The sequence below is a fragment of the Phocoena sinus genome, chromosome 11 (genome assembly GCF_008692025.1).
Source record: "Phocoena sinus isolate mPhoSin1 chromosome 11, mPhoSin1.pri, whole genome shotgun sequence".
Classification (NCBI taxonomy): Eukaryota; Metazoa; Chordata; class Mammalia; order Artiodactyla; family Phocoenidae; genus Phocoena; species Phocoena sinus.
The window spans coordinates 100,916,412-100,932,060 of NC_045773.1; the positions used below are offsets into that span (position 1 = coordinate 100,916,412).

The window sequence follows — 15,649 nt, forward strand, 5'->3', positions numbered from 1 at the left end:
ACAACTTGCAAAAGCATACTATTCTCCTGACTAATTCACGGGTTTGTGACACAAAACGGCTTTCTGGGATCGGCTCTACTTAACCTCACACCCGTGGGAAATACCACTTGCATCACGAAAGCCGGGCTCACCTGTGGAAGTTGCCACTAAAAGGAACATCGAGCCATGCCCGGTGCTGCTACGTCCTCTGGGAAGCTCATCTTGGCGAGTGTGAAGCTAGCTGAGTGACGTTTCCTAATTCAAAAACAACGAGGAAGCGCTTGTCTCTGCTTTTCCTATTTTTGCCAAGAAGTAGGGGAAGATGTTCTTAATAAAGCAGTCCATCTGAAAAGATCTCATGCTCAAGCTATCAGCTGCTGATGAGCTGGGAGGAGCTGCCAGGTCTTTAGCACCAAGTCAAACCAGAGTGCTGCCACAGATGATCTCAAGAATTACTGCTGCAGAATTTCTCTTTGAAGCTATCACTGATGAAATGGTCTAGGAATTATAAACTAAGGATGAGCACATTAAACAACTGTCCTGAAGGGAAAACCCTGCAGACAGAGCGTGCTGCCGGATGGCAGACACTCCAATGTATTAACAGAAAGCCTGGGGGGCAGGGTAGGAGACACTTTGGGATCCTTGTTCATTAGACCGTGTTTACAGCTCTAAGCTGACTTTGTTGCACGGCATACTGTTTTAATGGATATAACACTTATTATTTACTGTGTTTTTGTTTTTTTTTTTTCCTTTTTGCGGTACGCGGGCCTCTCACTGCTGTGGCCTTTCCCGTTGCGGAGCACAGGCTCCGGACGCGCAGGCTCAGTGGCCATGGCTCACCGGCCCGGCCGCTCCGCGGCACGTGGGATCCTCCCGGACCGGGGCACGAACCCGTGTCCCCTGCATCGGCAGGCGGACTCTCAACCACTGTGCCACCAGGGAAGCCCTTACTGTGGGTTTTATGTTTATGTGGCTATAGAGTAAAATAATTAGGGTGAGCCATCACCAGGAGGAGCTGGTGTCTTATTCATGGACGGGCTTAAGGCCTGCTGCATAGGCTTAAATCAAAATCAGAGTCAACTCCTCCTCAAAAGCCCCAAAACATCAACACTTAACATTTCTTTCAAAGCTAGTACATGTGGACTGTACCAGTGGATCAGATGTAATTACAGAGAAGGGGGACTTTCTACTTTTCACCCTGTACTGCTTTGTTTGTTTAACACGAGATGTTGGGCTTCCCTGGTGGCGCAGTGGTTGAGAGTCTGCCTGCCAAGGCAGGGGACATGGGTTCAAGCCCTGGTGCGGGAAGATCCCACATATCGCGGAGCAACGAAGCCCCTGCACCACAACTACTGAGCCTGCGCTCCAGAGCCCGCAAGCCACAACTACTGAAGCCCGCGCGCCTAGAGCCCGTGCTCCGCAACAAGAGAAGCCACCGCAGTGAGAAGCACCTGCTCACCGCAACTAGAGAAAGCCCGTGCACGGCAACCAAGACCCAACACGGCCAAAAAAAAAAAAAATTAAAATAAACATGAGATGCTAAAACAACAAAAGACCAGGCACACACACAGACCTGCTTGGTAACTCACTGAGGGCTGGCGACACACCAACCCTCAATAAGGAGTTCTGGGGCCACCTCCTCCCCAGCACTAGCCTGGTCCTGAGACAACTACACCAGGCCAGCCCCATGTGCACCTCTGTGCCTCACTGAGGGCTGGCTATCCAGCACTCTGATCCTTTCTTGCTTCTGGTTACTTTCTTGTTTATTACCAGGGCTATGAATTTCTAAGAATGCTGTTGTGATTTAACGGGGAATATATACTTTGTGTTGGCTGCTGGATTTGAAGGAGACGGCCAAGATAACCAGATTCACAGGGCCTTGCAACCCAGGTGCTTAAAGGTTTTCAAGTACAGAAGTAGAGCTGCTTGGGGGTGAATCAGCACCAGGGGGCCACTCTGTGCTCAGCAGATCAAACCCAACTTAGTTTTCGAGGACACCAAGTTTTCAAGAAGCACCCCTATAAAATTTAAAATACCTTCAACATAATATAGCAGTAGGTCTACTAATGAAAACATATCTTTAGACATCACATTACACAAAGCATGGGCTATGTCTTAAGGTGTAGGTTTCCACTTCCTACCCTCCAAGTCTCCTCCCATGACTCGAGAAGAGCTAGGCCTGATGCACTGGTCCTCAAAGGAATCTGAAGTAGGGGAGAAGAGCTCAAACACAGCCAAGCCCCAGCTCAGTTACACGGGTGACCACAAAAACCACCTAGGGCTGGGCCACACACCAACCCTCAATAGGGAGTTCCGGGGCCACCTCCTCCCCCCAGCACAGCCTGGCCCTGAGACAACTAGGCCAGCGCCATGTGCACCTCTGTGCCTCTCAGGCCCAATGCACACCTTGAGGATGCCCATGAAAGTATCACTGGACAAGCGGTAAACAGAACTAGAAAGAATACGCACGTGCTCCCAGAACATTTTACTAATAGCGCTGCATCTTCCAATAGTACTTGTATGTTTTAAATTGTTTTATATTTTTAGATCCTCTGCATCAGAGAAACAAAAAACTGCTGTTAATGAATCAATCCCCCTCTCTCTACTATTCTGATTCTCGGTAACAAGCTCCTAGCTGGAAACTCAGGACCCATGTGCTAACACCTGCATGCTACAGTATCGTGAGCCACTAACATAGGCCCCAACATAGCACTGGGGGGAACGGGGGGGCGGAAGAGGGAGGTCAAGAGAGGCGATGAAAATCGTAAGCCATCACACACGAAAGCTGTGGTCCAAAAGAAGAAGCAACAGGAAGCGTGAACTTGTTTATGAAGCTTCTTATAAATTATACCTGTGTCCACAGAAGTTCTCACGTCAGCCTGGCCCTGAGCTGGCCGTCCAGAACTTGTCTGCTACCCACAGTCAGTGTGCGGTGTTGAGAGGAACAGGGAAGCCGGACCCGGAAGGAGTGGTGTTGTCAGTTACTCTTATTCGGCAAACTTACGTTTTAAAAGCTCTGTAACTGGGGGGCAGCTAACAAAACTCTCTCCTGAACAAGGCGGAGAGGCCCTAAAATGCAAGTTTGCAGAACCAGCGCTAATCAAAATAACCTTATTATCTGATAGCGACATCCACAGTAAAAATGTCCTTTTTGTAATAATCCCAGAACAGGCAGCCACCATTAAATCAAGCTCCCCTTCCAGGAAGCATGAGTGTGGTAAAGGGGCAGGAGAGCTCTGGCGACCAGCACCGGCTCTGCCAGGGACGGTGGCAGGTACGTGACCCCACCTGTGTCCTCATCTGCAACGCACCTGAGGGGTTGAGAAGGGTAAACCAAGAGCAGCCTACAGCGAGCAAGGCGCCCAGAGCACTGCAGACCTGCAATACACGACGGCCAGGGACCCAAGGGGACCAGAACCTGGGAAAGACTAAAGTGGAAGCACTCAGCTCACAGGACTGAGCTCACATCTGCAAGAGAATCACTCTGATATTATAAAAGGGAATCGGTTTGCTCCAGAAACAGACTCACAGACACAGAAAACAAAATTACGGGTACCAGAGGGGAGGGGAGGGGGCAGGGTAAATTAGGACTTTGGGATTAACAGATACACACTATTGTACATAAAATACTCAACAGGGACCTACTGTATAGCACAGGGAACCATATTTAATGTCTTGTAGTAACCTTTAATGGAAAGGAATCTGAAAAAATATATGTATGTATAACTGACTCACTTTGCTGTACACCTGTAACTAACATTGTAAATCAACAATACTTCAATTAAAAAAAAAAAAGTTTGTTCCACAGAACACACTGTCTATTGTGAGACTCACTGCAGAGGTCATGAAATGGACACCATTAAAAGTATAACAAGACACTACACAGCCATCAAACCAAACAAAAACCTTACCACAAACCACCCTTAAGGAAACAACATTATCAGTAAAGTGTGTACAAATGGACTCTAACTGGAGGACTGCTCTGAAGGTCATGTAACAAATGATGACTCGGGAATATGCCCAGAAGGGTCTAAGGACAGCAAGTAATTGACACGTAACACACTATTAATATGTAGTTGGTAATCAGCATGTACCCAGTGCTTCTTTGGCAATGGCTTAAATTAAGTTCTTTACCCGTATTAACTCATTTAATTGTTCCAAAATGCTGCAGGATAAATCGTATCTATTACCCCTTTTTACAGAGGCAGTGAGCAGTCCTAATTCAAACCCAGGCAGCCAGTCTAAACTCCCCACCTTCATGCTGACTTAAGTCTATATATAAACGCTGAGAGAATTACAGCATATCCTTGAATTTAAAACAAAATAAAAAAAGGCAGGTCACAGAAAAACATGCGTGTTTACACACTCCAACAAGGGGGGTGGTCTACAGATGGTGGCGTGCACCCCTTGGGCTCCAGGTGGTCTTGGCGGCCTACTCGGTCCTCAGGCTCAGCAGGGTAGCTGGCAACAGTGGCACCTGCCCCCAAGGGTCGCTGAGAGAGGGAACTGATGTGCGTGGGTATGAAGCATGTTGGTGCCTAGACTTATATTAGCCATTATTACATACAAAAGGAGATAATAGGGAAGAAGGATCGATGAAACAAACAGTGGTTTGGGTCTGACTCAGGTTTTATTTGAGTTTCCCATCCTCAATGTAACTTACTCACTGCTTGAATTTCCTATGTAAGCATGGTTTTTCTTTTTCTGTTTATTTATTTTATTTTATTTGGTTGCACTGGGCCTTAGCTGCAGCTTGCTGGCTCCCTAGTTACAGCATGTGGGCTCCTTAGTTGTGGCTCGCCAGCTCCTTAGTTGTGGCATGAGAACTCTTAGTTGCGGCATGCATGTGGGATCTAGTTCCCTGACCAGGGATCCCCTGCATTGGGAGCTCGGAGTCTTATCCACTGCGCCACCAGGGAAGTCCCAAGCGTGGTTTTCTTAAATACAAAAATCAAAGCTATTTCTATCTGAGGGAAGAATAAAGTCTCACTTTGGACAAGAAGCTTATTTTGAGATAACAGGAGTCAGCAAAGACAGTGAAGGAGGGTCCCAGTTGAAATTTTTGAACTAAAAATCAGCACAATTTAGACGGTCAGGAAGAGCAGTGAAAGATGCAAGGAACCTTGACCTAGTGCAAAATGCACGAAAGTAGTCGGGACGAGATGATTCGGGAAGTGGACAAAGCTCTGGAGTGGATGGATACAAATCCACATCTTTGGATCACACTGCTTCACCGGACAGGTGGGCTCTCTTTTAAACAGGCATGATGAGAAGTATCGACAGAAGCCAACTGACTCTCTTCAGAGAGATTCAAGTTCAAGGGGAAGCAGCAACTCAGACTTACTTGAAGTCAGAGGAAGGGCTCGGAACAACCTCAATTCAACAGGACTTTCTGAGAAGCAAATGGCAAGAAAGAAAATTCTTGAATCCAATGACAGATTTTACTGAAATGGATAGAAGGAATCAATAAATAAGTGAAATCTGGCACACAAGTCAGCCCCCAGGATTTACCAATCATGACACTTCGAGAGCACGCATCCATATCAAATGGGCAACAAAAAATGTCCGAACGTGCTGCCCTATTTTAAAGGAACTTCAAGGGCCAACAATGCTGCATAGAAGGTCTAAGTTTGCTAAAGGGAGAGTTAGCAGAGAAGGGTGGGGACCAGAAAAAGTTAAAAGTCCACTGGACCTATTTTTCAAGCATCTTTAGCCCAAGTAAATAAGTCCTCCCCTGGAGCAAGATTTACAACAGCTTTTAAATTAAGTATCTAGATTCATATATGTGTAACTACTTTATACATACAAAATTTTACCATGATAAATCTGAATACTTCTTAGATACCACTGGGGAGAAGGATGTTTCTTGTTGAGTATAAAATTTTACTTTTCTCAAGTTCTGGAGATGGATGGTAGCGATGGCCGCATAACAACGGGAACGTACTTAAGGTCACTGAACCGTACGCTTAAAAATGGTCAAGATGGGGCTTCCCTGGTGGCGCAGTGGTTGAGAGTCCGCCTGCCGATGCATGGGACGCGGGTTCGTGCCCCGGTCCGGGAAGATCCCACATGCCGCGGAGCGGCTGGGCCCGTGAGCCGTGGCCGCTGAGCCTGCGCATCCGGAGCCCATGCGCTGCAACGGGAGAGGCCACAGCAGTGAGAGGTCCGCGTACCGCAGAAAAAAAAAAAAACCAACCATGAACAGCACACACTCCAATATTGAACCTGACCACGATAAAGCAAGCGTTCTAAATCTTGGCAGCTCTGCACGCTGGGAGTTATATTTTTTTAATTGCAGGTGGAGACTCATTACTGTGTCATAGTCAATTCCGCTAGATGACCTTCTATAAAATAAAACAGAACAGAGGGTGTTGCCTATAGTAGGGTTAACGTTCTTTGAAACTTTATGTTTTATATACTTAAATATGTGGAAGTAGGTTGTAACGTAAAATATATTTCTACTAACTCTGGGTTGTGGTCAAGAAAACCTTTGAGAAAAAGGGTCCACAAAGAGCTTTCAGGAGGCTCTGTGACTTCCCTGGCCCTCCCCCTGCCCCAAGGGAAAAAAAGCTCTGTGGAGAAATTCTGGGGGCACACGTGTATAATTTTCTCGGTGGAGAGTCCATGGCTTTTTGGTAGATTCCAGAAGGGATCCATGGCTTAAATAGGTTAAAAACTGCTGACATAAGAGGGCACTGATAGAGAAAAAAGTCAATTCTCTTTTACTTTACATCAAAGGGTTCGATATTGGGCTTTCAGTGGTACTTTCTTGAGAATCCATTACAAATCAATTAATTTATATAAACCATTTTTCGATCTATGTAGTTAATCCAAAATCCTAAGCTTCATATCCATGAAATAATTACTTTCTTTCATTTAATCTTAAACCAACCTTGCCTGGACACAGACTAGGTCTAGAATTCCAGTATTTGGTCAATAAGCTCCCATTTACCCTCTCTATGGATTTTATGGTTGCCACCAGGTCTGGTCAAGTTCCTGTCCATTACCAAGGGCCTCACTGAACTTACCCTTCCCTTAATCTCCGCTAGCTCTTAAGACAAGTGACCAAGAGTATGGGCCAAACGTAAGTCCGTGTAGGGGAGCTTCAGGCTTACATCCCTCCCTGCTCCCGACACCCAGAGGACATGCGGACTGGGGCTGGGGGGAAGGGAAGGGGTGTTGGCAGTCCGCCTGGTGCGGTCGCCGACGGCGCAGAACTTAAGTGCGTAAATGCTACAGGGGACAAGCTGCCACCTGCCGGTCCTGGAACCTCTTTCTACTCACAGCCGGCCACGAGACTATCCAGCCTTTTAGCCCCGGTGCTTAGCCGCTCACCGTTAGACAACACTGACCACATCGGAAGACGTGGCGGACTTATTCCGCCTCCATCAATGCTTCTAAGATGAGAGCACGTGCGGGCAACTCCCAGCCAAGGGCCCCCTCACCCAACTTCACCAGCTGAAACAATTCATTAGGGGCCTACGGGGTGCGCAGCTCTTTGTACCAGGAAGAACCTTCGAGTTAAAACTATGAGATCTGGTGGAGTAGATATACAAGCAGCAAAGCTATATAAAATCACATAAATAGGATGAGGGAACCGGGGATGCCGACTTTTTAGGAAAACTGGGATGACAAAGAAAACTGGCTTGAAGATGAGCCCTGAGCTATGCCCTGCAGGATGGCCATCACCTGAATTGAATCAGAGCCCAAGCGACCGTCCCAGTGAGGAGAACCAGAGATTAGCGTGCTCACGTGTGTGTCGAGGGCCTTATGTGCTGAGCACCGGTGCTGGGGGTGAATAACACCTTATTTGCTGGTTGGAAGAACTGGGCCACAGAGATGGGCTTCAGTCTGGGGGATACTTCAGGGGTCAGGGACACCTTGCACCGGAAACCAGGAACCAGTCCCAGGAGATGCCCATCTGTGCAGAGTTTAAAAAAATAAAAACAAAAGTGGGAGGGGGATTCTAGGGAACAGAAACAAGGCACGCGAGTGAGTGTCACACGGGGGCTCTGAGCACTGCTAGCTGTTCGGTTCTGCACCCACAGAACTGGGGTCGGGGGAGGCCGAGGGCTGGCTCGTGGGACAAACCTTGAAGGGCCAGCATGACATGCACAAGGGGCTGGACTTCACCCTGTAGCAACAGTGGTATTTACCTCTTCTTCTCTCTCCCCCTCCCTCTCCCCTCTCCCTCTCTTATTTAGGAAAGATCCCTCAGGCAGGAACACAGATCCTGGAAAGAGAAAGGCAGGAGGCAGAGTCAACGCAGCAGTGTAGAAGGGCCTGGAGCAAGGAGGTGGTCAGCTGATCAGAAACCCGGCTCAAGGGACACTGCAGAGCCATCCCTGGTACTATGGGTGGGATGGGCACACCGACCGACTCGATTAGTAAAACGCACTCCAGAGCTGGAAGCCTGGATTCCGACACAGGCTCTGTCATGTACCAGGGGCTCTGGAGAAGGCACGTTACCGTCTCTTAACCTCTCTGAGCTTTGGTGCTCATTCCACAGATGAAAATGAAAGTACCCATCCTCGGGGCTGGATGAAGTTTGGATGTGGTAACACTTTTAAAGTATGAAGCGGCATCTGACAGTAAGGGCGCAGTGATGCTCGTCTACACGTAGTACTGCTGTCAGTTATACGGGGAAGGACAGGGTGGGCCTGGGCCACCTCACTGAGCCAAAATGCAAAGAACTCAAATGAAGGGGTGTGGGCAGATGTCAAAAGAACAAAGGAACCCACAAGAAATGTTCCCACTGGCTAAAAATTGAACAATCCAAACAAAAAGAATGACTGCCTTGGAATCATTCAGTCAGAAATCAAAAGCCCACAACGATGCACACAAAAACATATAAAACCCTCACTTGTCATCAAGGAAAGTAACTTTTACACCAAACCTAAACTTTGAAAATTGCTGCGAAGAATTAAGCCCTGCCTTTCCAGGAGGAACTGTAGTTCACCCCAGTTGATGAGAGCAAGCTCTTCTTTACAAAATAATTCAACTTACTAAATGTGGAAGAAGTGACAGAAAAATCATCGTATTGCAACGCCCACTGAAGATTCAGCAAGGACCATCAGTGAACGTTGAATTCTCACGTTGAAACATGGAAACAGGATTTCCGCGTGTGCCGTGTCGCCCGCCAGGTTCCCTAGAGAGGGGAATGCATCATCCCTTCACAGCGAAGACACCACAAGCCACGCCGTGCAGCTCAGCACCACCAGTGGGACCACCTGCCACCGGGGGCCGGTGACCGGACACAAGACCACAGAGCAGCGAGCCTTCAACCCAAACCTCCAACTCCCAGGAAGTGCAAGGAACGTTCAGATTAATCCAGGATGTGAGACATTCAACAAGACGTTGGGCCGGCCACTTCGAAACATCGAAGTCGGACGCATAGAGTAGGGGCTCTCCAGGGAAGGGCATCAGACAGCACCTGGTGACCATCAGAGTCAGTGTCACCATCGCCAGAGCTCAGAAGTCCAAGCTCATCTCAGTCACTGGCGCTTTCAGACCCTCTGCCCTGGAGTCGGATCATTCCCCGCCCCCCGCCCCCCGGCCATTTGACTGTTGGTCTCTCGTGGTTAAATGTGAAGAATGACGGCCACAGGCTTGCGTTGAAACAAGGCTGAGGAGGCCTGACTACGGGCAGAAACACATCCGCAGGCCTGTCGGTACCAGCGACACCCGGAGGGTCTTTCACCGAGAGGCGGGCGGGTGCCCATCCGTGAAGGTAGCGAAGAGTTACAGGGGACCGCTGCCCCCTGCTGGGTCCTAGGGGCGGGCGTGCACACGATCCCTGTGCTCCTACCACCCCAAAGACCCTTAACCAAAGATGACCCCCCAGACCCTAGCTTCTTGCGCCCAGTAAGCAGGAGGAAGTGCATGGGTCTTCGCTGCCACAGTGAAGACAGTGCGAGGGCCTACTCCTCCCACCCCACCCCACTCCACCCCAGGGAGAACCAAACCTTCCCAGAGCAGGGACTCTCCAGTACAAAAAAGTGCTTGTGCGTCTTCTTAAGAAACCTTCAGCTAATTCATCCACGTCAGTGACGACAGCTAATGCTAACCAGGCCCTGCAGGCGTCTGTGTGCCAAGCAATGGGTTAGGTCTTCACATCAGTCATCTCACTTGAGCCCCACACCCCACACCATGATACCCATTTCACAGATGAGAAAAGTAAAGGCACCCGGAACCGAGCGGCTTGCCCAAGGTTATGGAATTAGCAGCAGAGCTCGCAGCGCGGGGGCCCACATCACGTTCCAACAAGGATGATGTCCTCTGTTTCAAGTCACCCTGGAAGAGCTGTGCCCACCCAAGTGGGTGCCGTCACTGTCCCCACGGGTGACCTCCTCAAACGGAAGGTCAACATTAGCTTGTGTCAGTGAGTGGACAGCGCCTGTGGCCCGAAGACGAAACCACAAATCCCAGTCACTCTTAACCAGCCACAGACCCCAGGACTCAGTTTAACTAGTCATGGTGACAACGCTTGAGACAAATTACTTTCCCCCAATAATCAGAAGCTTTTGTTTTCTAAATCTGCAGGATTTTCTGCTCATTAGTTCAATTAAGAACTCTGCACTGCTTATTAATGCAAATTTACTCTTTTTCAAATAATACTTTAATCCCCCCAAATTTTTATTAAATATCCAAATATTGGTATCCCTCTTACTCCACGCTCCCAAACGGAGGACCATGCACCTCATTCACCAGTCAGCATTCCCCCAACTTAGCTAAACCCCAGTGTGTGGTTTCCACAGTCTAACTGCTCTCAGTCATCAAATGACATGTTTCTATTTCCGGATCTGTACAGTCGTCACAAAATTTATTGTATTCAGTGGTCTCACTGAACACCATTATAAATTTAGAGCTATAGAATTTTTATAAGGAATTCCACGGATACTTTAAGAACTGATACAGGGCAAAAGAAACGACTACTTCAAGTGGTCCTGAGACCGCTAATGAGAAAATCAAACCACACTGAGTTTCCTATCACAACCTTTACTAAAACACAAACTTTCTTACTAAAATACAAACCTTTCCGGTTAACTGACCAAAGGCCACCAAACTCAGTTTTTAAATAAAACATACAGCACTTGTAAGAGGTACTGAGCTACATCTTCAATTACACCGCGACCAGGAGGGCAGAGCTGGTTCTGTTTCAAACCCAGATACCTCCCTCGTGCCCAGCACGACACATTCAGTAAGTGTCTCCTGAGTTCATCGAGGCACAGCTCAAAATGATGGCATTCAGCTGCAGCATGACTGTGAAGATGCAAGGAGCTAAAACTAAAAAAAGCTAATACTCATCCCTGTATGCACTACTGATAAGGTCTTTTTACTAGTAATATTCCTTTTACCCACACAACCCTGTGAAGCAGGCTGAACATGTGTTATGTTCACCAACTTATTCATGAGAACACAGGTTCCAGAATTAAACCACTGACCTGAAGTCACCCAGCTGACATACTCCGTGCAGCGGCCGAGCTGGGACAGGCCCTGTCTCCCCACCTCCCAGTCCTGGGCCCTCTCCCTGCTCCTGTTTTCTCCTGCGCCCGCAGCACCGGCTCCCGCCTGTCGTGCCATGTTTTTTTCCTTCTTGATCTTGTTGAGTCTACACGTGAGCTTCACCGGGGCGAGGAGTTCATGTGTTCTGTTTCCTGCTGCATCTGCTGAACCGTTCAGGGCCTGGCACACAGCAAGTACAAAATAAATAGGAATTATCTAACCACCTAAACTTGGGGGGGGGGAGGGACTCTGTTCTGACATGACTAATTTTACCACTTCGGGGAAACTTTATATGAAAAATAAAAATGGACAAAGTCCTTTGAACAGTGAAGTTTATGTTCAGAAGCACTGAAGGGAGAAAGAAAATAAGATCCCTTAAGAAGAAAAAATAACAGTTATTTAAATGATTGCCACAAATCAACTAATAAGTAACATACCAAGCAGAGAGCACTTAAGGTTAAGAATCTTTGAAAAAAACATACTACATAAATATTATGCTGTTTAATACTGACCTTACTTTCTGTAACTTCTATTTATAATTCTGTTAACCTCAAAAAGCACTTGGCAGATAATCACTAATGTATGCTTCCATAAAGACTCATTTTGCCAAAAATTAGTATGAACCTGCTTTAGTAACCGGCCAGTCACTACACATTTTTAACAAGCTTCAATACCATGACGAAGCCCCCTTGCCCACAACTGTTGTTTCTAAGAAACACTAACACTTGACTACGGGAATTTAAAGGGACAGATTGTGGACTAAAGCGAAAAGTTTTATACAGATGTCCCCAAATAATCAGGACACTCTTAAATAAGACTGATTTTTCTAAGGGAAACATGATTAAATCTAAAATTTATTAATAAAAAGTACTGACGCAAATTAATGACAACTGGAGCCTGATAAAGTACTGACTTTTAAGATCTTTGCTATTACACAAGAAATGTTTAGGAAAATTAGTCAAATATTATTAACAAAGTAAACAATAAGCTTCAAATATCCTATATATGCAATAGTCTTCTGCCCTTTGCCTCTATCACCTTCAAAAAGAACAGACCATCCCAGTTCTGGGCACAAATCCTGAGAAACTTGGAATATGAAGCACCCCAATGTTCATATCGGCACTATTTACGATAGCAAGACACGGATACAACCTAAATGTCCATCAACAGATGAATGGATAAAGATGCAGTTTACACAAACAGTGGAATATTATTCAGCCATAAAAAAGAATGAAATAATGCCATTTTTAGCAACGTGCATGGACCCAGAGATAGTCATACGAAGTAAGTCAGACAGAGAAAGACAAATACTATATGATATGACTTACATGTGGAATCTAAAATATGACACAAGTGAACTTACCTATGAAACAGAAACCAACTCACAGACATAGAGAACAGACTTATGGCTGCCAAGGGGGAGGGGTGGGGAGAAATGGATCGAGAGTTGGGGATGAGCAGATGTAAACTATTGTATATAGGACAGATGAACAAGGTCCTACTGTATAGCGCAGAGAACTATATTCAACATCCTGTAATAAACCATAATGGAAAGGAATATGGAAAAGAATATATATGTACAAATGAATCACTACCCCGCAGAGCAGACATTAATACATTGTACATCAACTATACTTCAGCAAGATAAATTAAAAAAAAAAAAAAAAAGCAGACCGACCTGCACCGGCGACCTAAGGGGCTTCACAGGGAAGCCTTAAAGAGACCATCTCAAACTGTCATCCATGCAGTTAAGGCTTAAGACCTTCAACACTGAGCACATCCTAAAAAATCAAAGAAAGACTAAGACACACATCCCATCGGGACGCTATAAATAGCCACACGACTAAAACTGTCCTGTTCTACTACTTCTCCAAGAATCCTTTTCCTGATCAAAACATCTGCTCTTTCACTGAATTCAAAGCAAAATGCAGGTCAGCTGCTCACGATGTAGATCCCTTCCTGCCTGTAAGACCTTCACTGTCATCATTTTAAACAAGAAAGCGGTGATTTGCTCTTACATGCTTGCTCATTTATGTATCTGTCAAAAACGGAACATTCCCAGATCCTAACAGGAGGCATAAATCTGGCTCTGGGTACTAGCAACCGATCTGAAATTGATTGTTTGGTAAAGGATATCAAAGGTAATTCTGACTATGTTAAAGTTATCACAAACTCTCCAATTTCTGTAAAAATCTGTTACAGGAAAAACGTAAAGCATCAAAGAATCAACCTGCTGTACTTGAGCTCTACCCTAAAGTTCACTCATTCATTAAACAAATACTGAGGGCCTACTTTGTCAGACACTGTTCTAGCCTTGGGGGTATTATATGTGGGCTCCCCTGCCCCCCACCCCCCAAATCCTGCCTTATAGAGGTTACTTTCTTCTGGAAAAAGCCTGCCAAATTTCAAAGAATAATAGGTGATTACAGTTAAATTTTATTAAACTTCATTATTTATAAACAAAAGAATTAAACAAGTAACAGAATTTTTAACACTGGTCATTAACCAGACCTCTCCCAGGTCTTAAGTCAAAGTCTGAGGCATGTCCACAGGCAAGAACTCTCAGAAAAGCTTTAGCAGATCTTTCTAAACATCCTTACAGCAATCCCGACCTGCAGAAAAAACCTGAGAACGCCTGCTGACAGTTCGCGATTCCACCCCCAGAGAGCTGGAGGCTCCTGTATCTTCCAGGTTATAGAAAGATACAGTTACTATTTTATTTTATCGGAGTAAAATTGCTTTACAACGTTGTGTTAGTTTCTGCTGTACAATGAAGTGAATCAGCTATAGGTACACCTATATCCCCTCCCTCTTGGACCTCCCTCCCACCTCGCCAATCCCACACATCTGGGTCGTCACAGAGCACCGAGCTGCACTCCCTGTGCTATACAGCAGGTTCCCACTAGCTATTTTACACACGGTAGTGTATCTATGTCAAACCTAATCCCAACTCGTCCCACCCTCCCCTTCCCCCCAAGTCCACATATCCGTTCTCTACATCTATGTTCCTGCCCTACGAATAGGTTCATCTCTACCATTTTTCTAGATTCCACATATATACGTTAACATACGGTATTTGTTGTTCTCTTTCTACCTTACTTCACTCTGTATGACAGACTCTAGGTCCATCCACATCTCTATAATAATGACCCAATTTTGTTCCTTTATATAGCCGAGTAATATTCCATTGTATATATGTACCACATCTTCTTTATCTATTCATCTATCATTGGAAATTTAGGTTGTTTCCACATCCTGGCTATTGTAAATAGTGCTGCAATGAACACTGGGGTACGTGTGTCCTTATGAACTATGGCTTTCTCAGGGTATATGCCCAGTAGTGGGATTGCTGGGTCATATGGTAGGTTCTATTTTTAGTTTTTTAAGGAAGCTCCATACTGTTCTCCATAGTGGCTATATCAATTTACATTCCCACCAGCAGTGCAAGAGGGTTCCCTTTTCTCCACACTCCCTCCAGCATTTACTGTTTGTAGATTTTTTGATGACGGACATTCTGACCGGTGTGAGGCGATACCTCATTGTAGTTTTGATTTGCATTTCTCTAATGATTAGTGATGTTGAGCATCCTTTCATGTGTTTGTTGGCAATCTGTATATCTTCTTTGGAGAAATGTCTATTTAGGTCTTCTGCCCATTGGGTTGTTTGTTTTTTTTGATATTAAGCTGCGTGAGTTGCGTATAAATTTTGGAGATTAATTCTTCGTCAGTTGCTTTGTTTGCAAATATTTTCTCCCATTCTGAGGTTTGTCTTTTCGTCTTGTTTATAGTTTCCTTTGCTGGGCAAAAGCTTTTAAGTTTCATTAGGACCCATTTGTTTATTTTTATTTCCATTCCTCTAGGAGGTGGGTCAAAAAGGATCTTGCTGTGATTTATGTCATAGAGTGTTCTGCCTATGTTTTCCTCTAAGAGTTTGATAGTATCCAGTCTTATATTTAGGTCTTTAATCCATTTTGAGTTTATTTTTGTGTATGGTGTTAGGGAGTGTTCTAATTTCATTCTTTTACATGTAGCTGTCCAGTTTTCCCAGCATCACTTATTGAAGAGGCTGTCTTTTCTCCATTGTATATTCTTGCCTCCTTTATCAAAGATAAGGTGAACATATGTGCGTGGGTCTATCTCTGGGCTTTCTATCCTGTTCCGTTGAT

General features: G+C 45.7%; 1 protein-coding gene across 3 annotated transcripts in view; it reads right to left on the bottom strand.

Annotated features, from left to right (window-relative positions):
* CDYL (chromodomain Y like) overlaps window positions 1–15,649 on the bottom strand; it is a 158,002-nt gene that overhangs the window by 93,410 nt on the left and 48,943 nt on the right. Inside the window, exon 1 of one of the 3 annotated variants that reach the window (XM_032649381.1) lies at window positions 5,324–5,344. The exons of the other annotated variants lie outside the window; for them this stretch is intronic. The gene's annotated coding sequence lies outside the window, so the exon portion shown is untranslated. Of the gene's footprint in view, window positions 1–5,323; window positions 5,345–15,649 lie in introns of those variants that run through there. 3 annotated transcript variants of the gene reach the window in all.